The sequence below is a fragment of the Sabethes cyaneus genome, chromosome 1 (genome assembly GCF_943734655.1).
Source record: "Sabethes cyaneus chromosome 1, idSabCyanKW18_F2, whole genome shotgun sequence".
Classification (NCBI taxonomy): Eukaryota; Metazoa; Arthropoda; class Insecta; order Diptera; family Culicidae; genus Sabethes; species Sabethes cyaneus.
Genome location: NC_071353.1, coordinates 1,625,631 through 1,640,959, shown reverse-complemented (window position 1 = coordinate 1,640,959; position 15,329 = coordinate 1,625,631). Strand labels below are relative to the sequence as shown.

General features: G+C 41.9%; 1 protein-coding gene across 3 annotated transcripts in view; it reads left to right on the top strand.

The window, feature by feature from the left end:
- LOC128732845 (elongation of very long chain fatty acids protein AAEL008004) overlaps window positions 1–15,329 on the top strand; it is an 87,729-nt gene that overhangs the window by 39,402 nt on the left and 32,998 nt on the right. For 2 of the 3 annotated variants that reach the window (XM_053826253.1, XM_053826255.1), the window contains exon 1: window positions 3,681–4,277. The exons of the other annotated variant lie outside the window; for it this stretch is intronic. The gene's annotated coding sequence lies outside the window, so the exon portion shown is untranslated. Of the gene's footprint in view, window positions 1–3,680; window positions 4,278–15,329 lie in introns of those variants that run through there. 3 annotated transcript variants of the gene reach the window in all.

The window sequence follows — 15,329 nt, the reverse complement described above, 5'->3', positions numbered from 1 at the left end:
TTGAGCAGTCAATTTTGAGTTGCTGTTCTTGAAGTGCTACTTCAGTCACCAAAAAGCTTCCATCGTTATCTAGAAACAAAAACAAGTTGACAGTCGCCGTTGCCAGATTATTTATTCGTCCAAATTGCTCCTACCTTCTCCTCTTCCCAAACCTTCGGCAGAGGTCACACCGATCGTCGCGACACTAACTAGTTTGTCTAGCACTTAAACCAGCTTATATCACCATCAGCCCTAATCGGTCGTCCTAAATAGGGTCAAACGACAAACGCGCACAAGTCAACGTTTCGGAGTAAATCTACAGGTTCCCAAGCAGCAGCAGCAGCAGCAGCAGCGAACAACCACGTTTCGATTGTCGTGAACAAAAAATTCCAAAGTTTTACATAATCTCGATCGGTGGCAACAGCATAGGAGCGGTATGACAAGCCAGCAGCCCGGCGGCTACAACGACGACGGCGGTTCACAATAGCTATCAGCCGCTCAAAATGCACTTCCCTCTGGTGCGCTAACTACGGCCCCCAAAAAGGCGCAAATAAAAAAATCAAGTTTTAAAATCCAATTCGAGGTTCAAGCTTTTCTCAGATTGTCGTCAGCTGAGCTGTATCGAAAGGCCCGTAGTAAAAGTGATCGTTTTCGGGTCCCGTCCGCCTGTCCCCTTCATCTGCCGTGATCTTCAAATGCTATGAGCGAGGTTCTCCGGGAGACCTACTAACCGAGATAATGAAAGTAAAAGTATTTTCTCACTGCTGTTGTTGATGACGCAGGGAAGAAGGAGTGCAACGAAGTCCGAGCGAGGGTAGTTGTTTGGTTCGATTGGAACCGCACCACCACCGGTGTTGATGTGTTGGTGATTGTTTTTGATGCAATTTTCGTCCGCTGGTTCGTTGGCTGCCACCAAGATTAACCCACCCTGTGCTGTGGTGTGATGTGTGGGAACTGCGCCGCCGAGCTATCGTGGTCACCGAAGTTGGATGCCGCGCGGGCAGCACTCGAGATAGTGTTGGAGTTGTTAGCATAAACAAACGATATTTCAAGTCTTCAGTTTTTTTTTGGGGTTGTCCGTTTGGGGCTTTGTGTGTAAAGTTATGCAGCGATGGCTCCCCCTGTCGTGGTGGTCGATTGACTGACAGTCGTGTGTGAAATATTTTTAGATTTTCGGAAAACCTGAAACCTAAGGCACGAACGGCTCCTCGGCTGCGGTTGACCTTGGCGCTGTAAGTTTTGTTATGCAATTGCTCAACGCCAAGTGCGTCGCCATCGGTCCACATGTGCTGCGGGGCTTTCGGTGGTTGCTGAGGGAGCCCCGCGGATCGTCCACTGTGCAGAGGTGTAATGAATAGGAAAAACTAGCGGCTAGTGATGGTATGTGCACTGGAGTAGTTTGGTAAGATTTACATACCCTCGAGGGTTTTGCCTTGAAGCGGGATGGGCAAAGTAGCGGGTATGGATTTTCCGTATTTTGCACCGGTGGCAATCGAAAACTGATCAAAGTCGGACCGCAGTGTTCAAAACTTGTTAACGGAACTGTTTACAGAAGGTTTTCGTGGAATGCGAGTTGTTTGGCTGGACCAGCTATATTATAGTCAGATTTCTTCCATTGTTGTTCCAAATCATTTTCCATCGTTACCATGGCCTTGCACATTTCCGACAACACGCTGAAATGGTTCAAAATTGGCTAATAAATTTCTAATTGCAAGGCGTCCGGCCACTGTCGCCGCTGTGTGGTTTACAATCTGCTGAATCATTGTGATCCAAATGGCCAGTAGAGGTTGGTTGCAGTTTAGCAAGCAATGCTCTCTAACGTAGGTCTACTTTCGGTCCACTGACTGCACACTGCCACACACGGGCTGGGGGCAATATCACAAGAATAGCGATCGGTGTAACCTGATGAAACCTCGATGATGATAGCGACTTTTTATTGACTAACTGACTTTTTTTATCGTTAAATTAACGAATTGCTCAATTAGAAACATGCTGAGTAAAATGTAAGTCAAATAGTTGCTGTATTATGGCTTATTAGCTTACGAAAATCATTCAAGGGCAGAGCAAAATTTTAAAAGATTTCGGACTGTAGGATTTTTACACTGTTCAGACAAATGAGACTAAACTAGTTCAGTACAATCAGGTTGTGGTACCCTAATAATGAGTTAGTATGAGAAAAGATTGCTGCCTTGTAGAAATTTTGAACTTCTGCTCAAAAAATGATTTTGGAAACTTAAAATGCGTGTAGAGTTACTGTAAAAATTAATGACCAGAAATGACAGATCTATGAAAATCTTGATTCATTCACGTGTTTGATTGATATTCACAGAAATATAGATCCGTACGTAATATCAAGACTAAATTTTAGCTTTTTGCTGAACTTATTTGATATTTCAATACATAAAAGGCACAAAGTTGTATGCCTCGCCATGGGGCGCCATAACTCCGGAACGCTTGGAACAAACCGGACAAAAATGTTCCTTAGCATAGGAGAATTAGCATGAGGGGTGTGAAAAATAAGGACCAGTGGATCCAAGGGAGGAAGATCCAAATAAGGCTTTGTTTCTCTTTCATTTTAAGGATTTCCGGAGAGAAAACAGGAATACAAGTGGTTAGAACACAAAAATGGAGCAAGATCGAGTACTCACTTAGTATCACTCTTAATTTGATTCGCCAATACACATGCGTTTAATCACTAAATCGCATTCAGTGTTGAAATTTTCTGATTTTTTTAAATTTGTATTTAACTGAATTGTGACCACATTCAGATCAAATTTCTTTAAAATGTGTAATTGAGTAACTCAGCATGATTGTTTATGTTAGCCAGCACGCAATTTAACTAACTTGATTCCAATAAAAAGTTTTATACCTACTTCATCCGTTAAGCGATTAACATTCCAGTTCTCCGGGACTGTTCCAGGCCTCTGTCGCAGGCAAACACGCAACCATTTGCATCCGGACTGCAATTAACATGACCTCGGACGGTCGAGCCTGCCACTTCGTACGGTAACTAATCTCCACCAAGTGAGATAGTCCTGTTTACCATCGAGTAGCAGTCGGAGTGAGTACCATCGATCGACCAAACTATGACTGCGTGACTGCGTCTATAGTTGTTTTCGCCTTAATTCTCGTCACCTTGTCGGAATTGTATATCACCCCCAACCCGTCCTCTTCCGTTTTGCCAGAAGGGGTTCCACCTCGCATGCTTTTCTAACCGTGTCTGTCTGGCCCACAAATTAAGCTGCTGCCATCCATCGTACACAATTGTGTATCACCATCGCATATCTCATATCTACTGGTTTTTAGTGCAACAGCGAACGTTGCAACAAGTGTGTTGATCAAAGTGCACGGCGATCCACCTGACGGCCCACTCTGCTGCTTCAGTAATCAGTACTCTACCGCCTGACGTCGCCAGATAGGCCGGCCCCTGCTTGACGACGATGAGCACTGGCACCTCTCACGCTCTTTTTTCGTTTTTCTCACTCTCCCACACCCATTTTCACTGCCATTCTCATTTGCGCAAGTGTCGGTTTTTGTCAAATAATACCGATTAGTATCTAGCTTTGTAGTAGCACACGTGAGAGTCCCGCCGCGCCGAGTGAGTGTCAACTTCGGAACCCACCTTGGCAATGTCTCGGATCTGTGAACACTGCCTGTTTAGCTCAAGTTCAGTTTAGTAAACTTTCGATTGTCAGCGCGTTCGGATCGCACAAGCTAGCAAACAGTAGTCACTAGTTGAGAAGTAAAGTTTTCGCGACGCGGCATTTTGTCAACTTTTTGATGTGTGTGTTTCGAAATAGACCATCTTTAGCTTGTGGGTCCTGTTATGTGTTGGTGCATGTTGTACGCGGGGATAAATAGAACCCGGAGTTGAACCGTCCGCGGCAGTTCCTGTGCTCGCCAAAACAGAGACCAGTCGAGTTCTATTGTTCGAGCGGTGAGCTGTGTTCTGTGGAAGAAAAACGGCTACTGTGTTCAGTCTCTCGGTGATTTGCTAGGGAGTGCCATGTATAGATCGTAGGAGGATCACGCGGCGGGGCCAAACTTATCGTGACTGTGTCTGATCGTTTTACTGCCAACAGTTACTGCTTTTTCCACTTATCGTTCCGTGCTAATTTTTTTTTGTCGTATTGTACCTATATATCGTAAACAGCTGATTGTGATTCGTTAGTGTAGTGAAACAAAGTGCAATATAGATTCTAGTAAACCACGGAGAAGAATAATCTTGCTTGGCTACGAAGTGTGTCTTCCACCAAGTTGCTCATAGCGTAACGCATCATCGACTACTTCGACCAAAGGTGAATATCTGGCCGCAGCAGTTCGGCACTGTCGAAATGTGATCGTCTTTTTTTCTTCTTATTCATTTGGTTACGATAGTTCGGGCATTGACGATCGCCAATGCCCTCCTAGTCAATGCTGGAGGGATGGGGAAAACGGGGGCTAGTATGGAGAGTGGTATGTTATGTAACCTTTAGCGGGGCTGGGTTTCTTTTATATTATTTTTTTCGCTGTTCGTGTCGATGTGTAAATCTCCAAAATCCAAAGATAAAACAAACGTGAATTTCACAGCCGCCGCCAGATAATGAGATCGGGTGAATAGGCGGTATATGCGATAGGGGCATTGAGCAAGCCGTAGTTGAACGAGAGAACGAACGAACGAACGAGTGTGACGCGATCAACGACGAGTGCGCGCACGCGGTATGTGAGCTGATGATGGTGTGTTTAGTCACAGGCAAATTGGGTCGCACACTTGGTAGCAGTAGCAACAGCGGCAGATTTAGCTCGGTAGCGGTAGGACAGCGGTGTTACATATCGGGCGGGACGGTGCTGCCTGTGGACCTTGCCAACGAATCACCGACGCTGAACTGATAAGCGGTGATGTGACTTCGTCGTCGTCGTTTTTTTGGAGCTGATAGTGTTGCGAAATTAGATTAGAGATAAAAGATAAACAAACGGGGAACATATGTCAGGAAATTTGGAAGCTCTGTGTATCGAATGATATGAAATGTTGTGTAACAGAACCGGGTGGCTCGAAGCTTATCATGACCAGAACCAGAAGTTTTGCGGGGAAATTGCACAACAGGTGTCTCTTAATTCCCTTCAACATCTACTAAGAAAAGCCTAGGTGCTACATGCCGTTTCGAAACTTGACCTTCTGATTTTAAACGACAGACTTCGCAACTAGCTGGATGAGTACAGGACAATTGCGGTGCAAGTGCTATGACCCTACTGATTCAAACAGCCTCTCCCAGTCGAGATACGAACATGCGACCAACTGGCTTGTTAGACTAGCGTCGTACCTCAAGATCAATTGGAAAATTGCGCTTGAAAATTATAATTCACACCAAAATTGAGTGTTAGAAAGTTAGTGTTTTTTGCAGTATAGTGACGAGCTATAGTATACAATTAAAAAGAACACAACAATACTTGAAATTGATGTTGTCGATCAAACGTAAATAGTAAATACGGTAATGTTCCGATTTTGTTAACTCCCGATTTTGTCTACCCCGATTTTATCAGTTTCTAATCCCGATTTTGTTAGCCTTTAAATTTTGTTTAACTTTTGTGCTTTTAAACATGATTTATATAACTTTGCAGCCTGCTTGAAACTATTCTGATTCTCTGGGGAGACATTTTGAATGCAATGATGCCTTTTTGCGAGTAATTCGGGGCCAAAATTAGGGTATTTTTATAGTAAAAGTTCTATAGTTCCTAAACAAGCAAAGATAGAGGTATACTATGTTCTGCAATGTTGTGTATTTTCACTATTTGTACAACTTTGTAAAACAGAAAAAAGTCATACAACAATTACAAAAACAGCTAAAATAGAAAAACTGATTTTACCGATTTTTCATTTATGAGAAATAGGAGTTTTCTATCTTAGATTATCTTAGATAGAAGGTTATTATCCTCAGCAAAGATTCTTGTAATAATATGCTGTAAAACTTTGCAGAACAAATCAATGTGTGTACTGAAAATGAAGAAAAATAAATTTTTTATTGCACTTTAAGGGGGATTGATCAAAATGTCAATTCCGCTGGACGATAGAACTTTTAATTTTAAAAAACACTTCCAAAGTTTCCATAAACCCAAAACCAAGTTTTCCCGCTCAAAGCTTATGCGCACCAAAAAAGGTTCTGGACCAGTGCAGTGTGCTGTACCCGGTTCATTGAGCTTTCGGTTGACCTATTAAGGGTTAAAATTGAATTTTTAGTAGAAGTCTTTGATATTGTAAAGCCTTAAGTCTTGAATTTAGAAAAAATTTCGAAAAAAAATCCCGATTTTGTCAACCCAAACATCAACATGGGGCTGACAAAATCGGAACATTACTGTATTTCACTTTCGCACGAATCTAAGGTACTGCTATCAACATTTACATTGCTGTACAATTCAATATTATAGTGCATGTTTGAATTTTTTGTTATATCACAGATAAATAAACAAGATTGCAACTAGCACTACCCCAGTCTAGTACTGGTAAAACGTTATAAATGAAATCTTTTTATAAATCAAGTATTGAGTATAACTGTTCTGTAAAACGCAGTTTTTAAGCTTTGCAGATTTGCAGGTTTGGTCTCAATCAACGACTAGACACTGCAGGTGAGAATGGATGTATGTATGCATGGGGGGGGAATCCACCATCAGTTCAAGGTCCTGCCAGTGCATGTGGGTAGACTTACAGTAGATTCAAATTTGATTGTCAAATGAATTTCGCACTAAAGCTGTTCTAGAAGAACCAAAAGGGATTGAGCGGACCCACAAGCAGAGAAACTTGTGCGCAATCCGAGATTATAAGAATTTCCTTCCAGCATTAGGATCCTTCCATGTAACAATCAATTTTGCTGCACCAGCTTTAACCCACGTGATGGTTTGTTTGTTCGAATAGTACAACATAAATATTATTTCAGACCTTCAGAAGATTCCTCCTAGTGATTCCAGTTGACTCCTCACTCCATCCTCCAGTCTTCCATTCATATGATGCCCATTGGCGTAGCTAGATCGGGTGCCTGAGGGACCTGGCTCTCTCCAGAATTCTGCAGGCCCCCTGCAGAATTTTCCCCACTGGAATGTGAAAACCGGAAAAAATTCAGTGTATATGTTCCCAGTGCGTAGATGTATTTTTGCAAACATGCAGTTGTTGTCATCGTCAGTAGCCTAGAACTGATTTGGCTTATACTGGTTCAAGCAGTCGTCTACTTGATTTTGGGCCAGTCGTCGCGAATTTCCCAGTCGTCCCAGAAGTCGTAAAGCACTTTCGACTTAGTTGAGCCATACTGCATGTTGAGTCTCATTGTTCCTGGTGCTGGTGCGGTTGTTAAAGAGATTGGTCTTCGTCGTACTCTGGCCCGGCATCCTTACGACGTGTACGGTCCACTGAACTTCGCCAGATGTACGATGGGGATCTCTCCAAACAGTGCCTGTATTTCGTGATTCCATTTGATTTGATAAAATGCTCTATTAGGTTCTGTCATGTAGCAGAGTGTTTTTTGTGCAACTGGAAGAAACGTTTGTGAGTAAATACCAACAGCAACAATCTCTATTGTCTGAATCTACTCTTCAACCATATAATGGGTGAGACCATCTCTTCGCTATTTGGTCAATACAAACGTCTCAGAGCTGAAATGTTGGAAAAGTTAAATATTGGTAAAAATGCTTCGCGAACATTTATATACCCGTGAAGAATAGACTGCAACAAGGTCTAAAGGAATAATGCCTAAGCTCTGTTGTAAAAAGCAATAAACACTTTGAATTTGGTATAGCTTGTTCTATTAACGACAAAATCGTTCCGGCAATCATGAAAGAGCATTTCATTTTGAATTGCGCAATGGATAACTTTCAATGAAACTAATAATATTTAAATACTTTAGAGCAGATAACTCGTAAACAAGAGTGACAATCATGTTAAATAAATACCGCTTTTTATCTTGTTAACAAATCAATCAAAATATGGAACAATGCTGAATTAGTCAATACGCACTTTGCGTCCACATTTAACATAGCAAAAGGGAACATTTCCTTTAGAAATCGATGGCGCGTCATTTTTGGCCGGCACTTAAAATCGATCGTCGCAACATTTTTGACACTGGCGGGTGTTACGGACACTGTCACTATGTTACGGGGTAGGTCACTACATACGTTTCACTCGACAATGTTGGCAGCAAATTTATCTGTCAGGCGGACGCTTATTCTGCAATAGTGCCCTTCGTTAGGTCGACTGTCAAACACCGTTCGTTAATATACGGATAGCACCCCTCTGGGCCAAACAGAGTGCCGCGTCAACGTGTTCGTCAGCGTTATTCTGATAGTTCTTCCCATAGGTATACTGTCAAATTGACGCTGACGAATGCGTTGACGCAGCATTCTGTTTGATCCTTTTTACGCTTATCACGGATGCATAAAAATATTTCAATACAATTTTTTCAAACGGTTAGCTGGCTTATGACGCCAGCTACCATTTCATGCGAAATTTGTAAGTAGGGGTCAGTCCCGGTGTAGTGGTTAGCATTCACGCCTCTCACGCCGAGGACACGGGTTCAAATACCAACCCTGCAGAAGTCACGAATGACCCAAGCTGTTAAAGTGACTATAATATAACAAAAAAAAATTGTAAGTATGATCAATATTCCGTCCAAAAAGTGCAGAGTCTAAAACCAAGCCGAGATATTTGAAAGTTTGTACCTGTTCAATTGTTATCTGTCCAATCCTCGGATTTATGTGTGCAGACATTTTTTTTCCTCAGCGAGCGGAACAACACGTATTTAGTTTTTTTAAGTTCATATATAAAGGATTAGAGTCGAAAAACTGTATAAGGACTTTTAAATCATCATTCGTATAAGAAATAAAAGCTTGTATATCGGCGAGGTGTCTCGGTATTCCTGTAAGATGGAGGTCGTTTATATATATAAGGAATAAAATTAGCTCGATATTGCTACCTTGTGGGACGCCAATATTAAATGTTTGCAAAGAACTTCGCGAATCCTTGAAAGCTACACATTGTTGTCTATTCTTCAGATAGCGTCGAATAGCGCCATTTGCTAGCACCTGTATCCCATAATACTCTATCTTTTGAAACATAATATTACTGTGAACCAAAGTATCGAAGTACACACTTAAAAAACTCAGCAAAATTTGCCGAGATTTGGACAGACGAGCGTTCGGTGAAAATTTCAGTTTTGCAAATCGACGTTTACGGATCTTTACTAACGTTTGGCATCATAAAAAATTTTAACGAATGCTCGGCTGCCCAAATCTCGGCAAAATTTTGCTGACTTCGGCACTTTTTTTAAGTGTGTAAGTTTAGATCGATAAACAGTCCGCCAACAATACATTTATTATCCATGTTACTTAACAAAAATTCGACTAGTTCCACCATGGCTGTCGAAGTACTACAACCTTTTCTAAATGGGATAATGGGGTTTTATGCCGATTTGAGAATGGGTAAAATCTCAACTCAAATCGGCTTTTCGCATTCATATTTGAAATCTTCATTTAGACTCTAGATAAATAAATAAATAAATAAATAAATAAATAAATAAATAAATCCATACTGAAATTTTTATAATACTAGCTGAACCCGGTGGGAGCGTTGCTACGCTAGTAAACTAAATGAATGAAATTTTAATGGAACTAGTGCATTAATAGTGGTTTTTTGGAATTTTGGAATTTGGAGTATTGTTCTAATATTTTCGTTTGCTAATATGTGATTTCATGTATAGAGTTATGCGAATTGAAAAAGCCAGTTCCAATTTTCGTAACAAACTGAAAAGACCAGAAAAAGCATAGTAAAAATTAGGAAACGGACAGTCGACAGGGTAAAAAATAGGTCTCTGAAAGATTACCATCCGTAAGTTGATAAATATCAAGCAATGCCAAAATAAATCAGTCAATCTTGTTTAAGCTTTTATAGCAGAGTCATTAGAGTCATGTTTGTTTCTAATTTGATAGTTTTCCGTAACAGATGGCACAGCGTCATATGCTATTTTTCTTTCATCAGGTACCTATCATTAGCCAGCGACCGTTTTAAAACGTAATCTTATTCGACATTTTGCCATCGAATAGCCCAGTTAGCTTCAAGATAGGGACTGGTCCAAAAAGCCAGTCGTCGTTTGTACGAATCTCGGCTGGGCAATGCTGATAGAGTCAGTAGGATTGTTGCCCAACCAGCACATTTTTCCCACGTATGGTTGCAGAAACTTATTTATGACTAAAATTTGTCGTAATTCGGTCGCCACAACTGGTTTGTAACAACTGTGCTAGTAGGGTGCACTAGCCGAGTAATTGTCCTGTACTCTTACAGCCGGCTGTAAAGTCTGTAGATAAAGAAGGGTCAAGTCTTAGAAACACGCTTAAGCCCCAAGGCTGTGCTCTTTTGCCATCGAATAGAATGGTTCGCAGTGTCATTTATTGTTTCTTTTACGATCCGTCGGAGTACTTATGAATTATTATTCTATACAAAAAATGCAAAAGATTTTCCGTCTATATTATTAATGTCGTCATCCTACTGATTATACCTAGATTACCACTTGGAAGAAATATTGCGTTTGAAACAATTTTTCATTTTTTATTTTGCATTATAAATTTGAATGTATGCGCCACTATTCATTGCCTGCTTTAGGAAGTATTTTGCTCAACTCAGCAAATTCTAAGCTAGAAAAACAAAACACATTCTCGCTCTGAAAAAAACACCACCCACCGCAGAATGTGCTTTCGAATATCAATTGGACATACTATAAATCTACATACCACCCTGCCATTGAATCGTGTCGACAGCAGCAGGTACCAAACTTCACTTCCATTGTGCGTCGTCGGTCGTTATGTCATTCATTTGCATTACGCGTGACAAGCATCGGACGAGGAGGCAGTCGCGGAGTCGGCCGGCCTGTCGTGCTTCGTTCGATGTGCGATCCCCAGAGGTTTGACCCCTAGGCCGGCGCAAAGCAATTTTCGTAATTTAACTTTATGCCAGCACTACATATGCTCGTGATAAGGTCGTAAAACGCTAATAGACTTCTGTTATTTGGCACGGATTTTAAATCACACAGGCTTTCCATAACCAGAACCATCGCTGGAGATCCGCCCGTGGGGTTGCGTTAAACAGATTACACTCGTTTTAGTCCGATTATTGGTATAATATTTCTTGTTTCTTAAAAAGGAAGCCGCCGCTGAACTGCAGTTCACGGTAAAATAATCTATCGATGCTTGCTTGCCACACCCACCGCTCGTGGACACAGAGCCTCCAACGAACCGGTTAGAGAAGTCCCGTCGTAGCGCTGCTTGCGTAAACTGTCATCTTCTGCTCGCAGCAACAAAATAAGACAACGTTGCCGCTTATATTCAACCTTTTAGAACCGTCCACAAAAGGAGCTCTACGGTTATGACAACGGGAACGCAAACGACGTCTGTATGGAAGCGAAAACCAAAACCAACTCCCAAAATAGATTCCAATAGTGTGACGTGTAAACGTGTGCTAGCGACTAATGAGCTTGATATACTCAACGACCAACGAGCAGATGCCACAGTCGAGTCTGTTGCGTTTGATTGCACGATGGTGCACCACATGGGACTGCATCACAAATCCGCTCCGCGGCACGGTACCAATCGGCCAATCAGTAGCTGCGTGTCGAAGTATGTTTTGTTTTGACTGAAACGATGATACATGTATTGAAATGGTTGCGAAAAAAAGGCAGCAAAGTGAGAGGCTTTTGGTGGGTCAACTTTGATCAAAGAAATTGCAAAGTACTATTGGCCAACCTTGGTTCGGAGCCGGTGCTTGGCCTAGCCATAAACCGGCTGTAATTGAAACTACGGGGCGCCTTTGAATGTCAAAAGTCAGCTCTTTTTGTCTGCTGTATCGAGTGCTGGTTTGCGTGGAACTTCACCCAACTTTGGAAATCAAATGTTTTCGATGTGTGACTTCAATATTTTCCAACAGGCGTCGACAACGTTTTGATGACGTTCGATTTTTACTTACACGCTACACATCGCAGAGGCCCATAACCTGGTAAGTTCGATGGTAGTAGGCGGCTGGCGGCTGGCGGCTGATTCCGATTTGCCCCCTTTCTGCACTCATATGGTGAATTTAACATCATGTGTTATGAACGAAAAAAAAAACAAATGAGCGGAAGATGTGTTTGGTGGGGGAGGTTAGAAGACGGAGGTCGATAGTCGATGATGTCATAATCTTTCCGCTCATCGGTCGGTCGACTTACTACACAGCGTTGTTAGGTGCGATCAACGGGAGAAAGAGTGCAGTGCGATGAGTGTCCCAGTAGCAAACCGAGAGAAAGAGAGTTATTGTTTCTTGGGCTAAACTCTTATGCTTTCAATGTCGGTATCGTTCCGCTGGAACAAAAATATGATCAATCTGTGACTGAACACAATTTATATCATCGAATCACCTAAAAACCTTTGGAATCGTTTGAAAATAATATTAAGAAAAAGATTTTTTTTTGTATGATCTTTGAGTGGCACTCTCACAGTAATATGTCAACAAACCAAGAATGTCATATTGAAAGTGACGTCTGTCTGTCTGGTATATACTCAGAGGATGCCAAATGTGCTGATGAAGGACAATAATTTATTGAGTTGAATGCAGAAAGTCATAAAATTCAGACTTATGACCGATTTATCAGGCTATTATTGGAACAGCACAGTAAAGCGATAGCCGCGGAAAGGTCAACTAAAACTATCGCCGGTTATTTTAGGACTTTTATTTATGCGAGTAATCCTGTACCAACTGCGAAGTTTGCCGGTTAAAAAAGGGTTGATCCGCTGAGAGTCGTTTAAGCCCAAGGTTTTGCTTTGCGTTGCTCGGCCTTGGCTTTCTACCGGAATTAATTACACCATTTTCCAAGTTTATCGATCAACCAACCGAACCCACTGTCAACCTGTTGAAGAGACGCGCCGCAAGCACAAAGGTCACAGCCTCTTTCGGTTGTTTATATGTACATACACATGTACTGCCGTGCGCGATGTCTACCGTGGTTCCGCTGCGGGTTGCATGCCGGCCCCAACCCGAAACCGCAAGAAAAACATAAAGCCGAAAACATAAGACGAGAAAGGCATGCGATTATGCCTCCGAGGCAAATGCTGTGGCCGCATGGTAACCGAACAATACGAATATGTGCGTGTCGTTGGCTTGTAGGTGTTTTGTAGCGTACCGGACTGAGAGCTAAGGAAAGCACATGTATTACGTAACTGCCATACACCGCTGCCGGGCTGGCCGGTTTGTTTGTGCTGGTTTTTATTTGTTCAGGTCACTGTGGGTTACGAACTATGTCGTTTTGGTCTGTGCCTACCAGCGCAATCACTAATTGGAGTGGCAAGTTTTAGAAATACTTCCGAAATACTTCTATTAATTTAGTTGATAAATTACTTTTTGACAAACTATAATCATTATGTCTTTTCTGTCAATGTCCCTCGTCAGTTACTTTGAAGGTGCCGTAGCTAGTTTAAGGTCAGTGCCAGAAGCCAATAAAACGATTGACATAACTGACTGAACCAATATCCAGCGAAATCTGGAAAATAGCACGTGACTGGCCCATTTCCACGGTGATTACTCTGTTTATAGCTTCCAGTCGTCTGCGACTTTCTAATGCGACCACCCTCATTGTGTCGCATCACCCTGCCAGCCCAGATGGCGGAAAACAGCTAAGCAAAAATCAAACAAACGAAACGGAAAGGACGGTTGGTCCTTCCAATCAAGACTGTTCGGCGTGACCCACTTTTGCGCTGGCCACCACTTTCGTCCTACCTCTGAAGCGTACCGCTTCTAAAATAACTGAAACCAACGAATCGCATGCTTCCGGTGAATTACTGCCTGTACTACAGTGCCACTAAATAGCCTGTGCTGGCAGCCCAAATCGCGCAGGTGTCTCTCGCCGTGCCGTGACGAGGCGCCAGCCAGTCCAGCTTGATGGTAGACCGTTTGGTTTTTCTTTGTCACCTTCACCCACCATTCCATCCAGCAGTTTCTTTTCCAGGACGATATTCTGCTACTCGTCAGAGGGCATCAGCTTATTGGATTAATTGAAGCTGCTTCTTTGGAAAGTGTTAAATCGGACGGTTGCTTATGGAAGAGAACGGACACTAGCGCTGCTTGCATTCTACATTGTTGCGAAAAGGATTTGGGGGTACAGTATGAGAACCGATCGATAACAAACGTACCCTAGTTTATACAGTAACATAAACCGGATTGATGCCCACAAAGTTTGGTGTGCGGTGTTAAATTTTAAATTTTATTTTCGGACATCGTTTGGCACTGCATGAGAAAGGCTCCTTTAAAGATTACATGACACTGAAGGCCACTAAATGTAAATGTTGCTTGTAATTTTCCTGATTGTTAATAATTTTTTATCTGAAATTTACCGTTGCGGTTTGTCATATTGAGTCAAACATTTGATGTCAATTAAGAGTTTTGAATAATATTAAAAGGAATAATTAACCTCATTCGACAGTAATAACCTAATTGATATGGATTAAAAACCGATAAAGGCAACCATATAATTATATGCTATACATATAATTATGCTTCGATTTCAAGTCGAGCCATGTGTTGTCCGGTTTGCCGTATCTCTGTGTCTTAATCTGATCTAAGCTCAATTCAAATCGACACCAGCATTCGAGGTATGCTTTTCATGGCATGATATAGAAAAATTTGTGGTTCTTGGCCCACATTCAGTTTTAATTTTGTATTAAAATCTTATCCAATACTAAATCTGCTAATTTTTAAATTTATGCCAATAATGGTTTTATGCGTTCCCCAAGGAAGTCAGTTAAGATTTATATAATTCATTCTATCCAGTATCCAACTATCGAGGAATTGCCGCTTTGTGTGCCTCTTCGAAGCTTTTAGAACTAATTGTTCTTGAATTTTTAACGCAGAAATGCTCGCCATATATCTCGCCAGATCTACATGGTTTCGTCCCAAAGCGAGCGACTACCACCAACCTTGTGGCATTCACTTCTTTTGTCATTCGCCATATGGAGAAAGGCTCGCAAGTCGACGCCATCTATACTGATTTGTCGGCTGCATTTGACAAAATGGATCACGATATTGCACTGGCAAAATTCGAGAGGTTGGGTATTTCCGGTAGTCAACTCTCCTGGCTGCGTTCGTACCTGACCTGACGGAATATGTCCGTTAAGATAGAAGATTTTGTTTCGCCTTCGTTTCCAGTTAAATCCGGAGTTCCACGAGGCAGCCATCTTGGCCCGTTTCTTTTCCTGTTAGACATGAATGACGCAAACTTGATCCTGGATTGTTATAAAAAATCTTACGCTGACGACCTGAAACTTTATTACGTCATCAACAAACCAAGTGATGCTCTCTCTCTCTCTCTCTCTCTCTC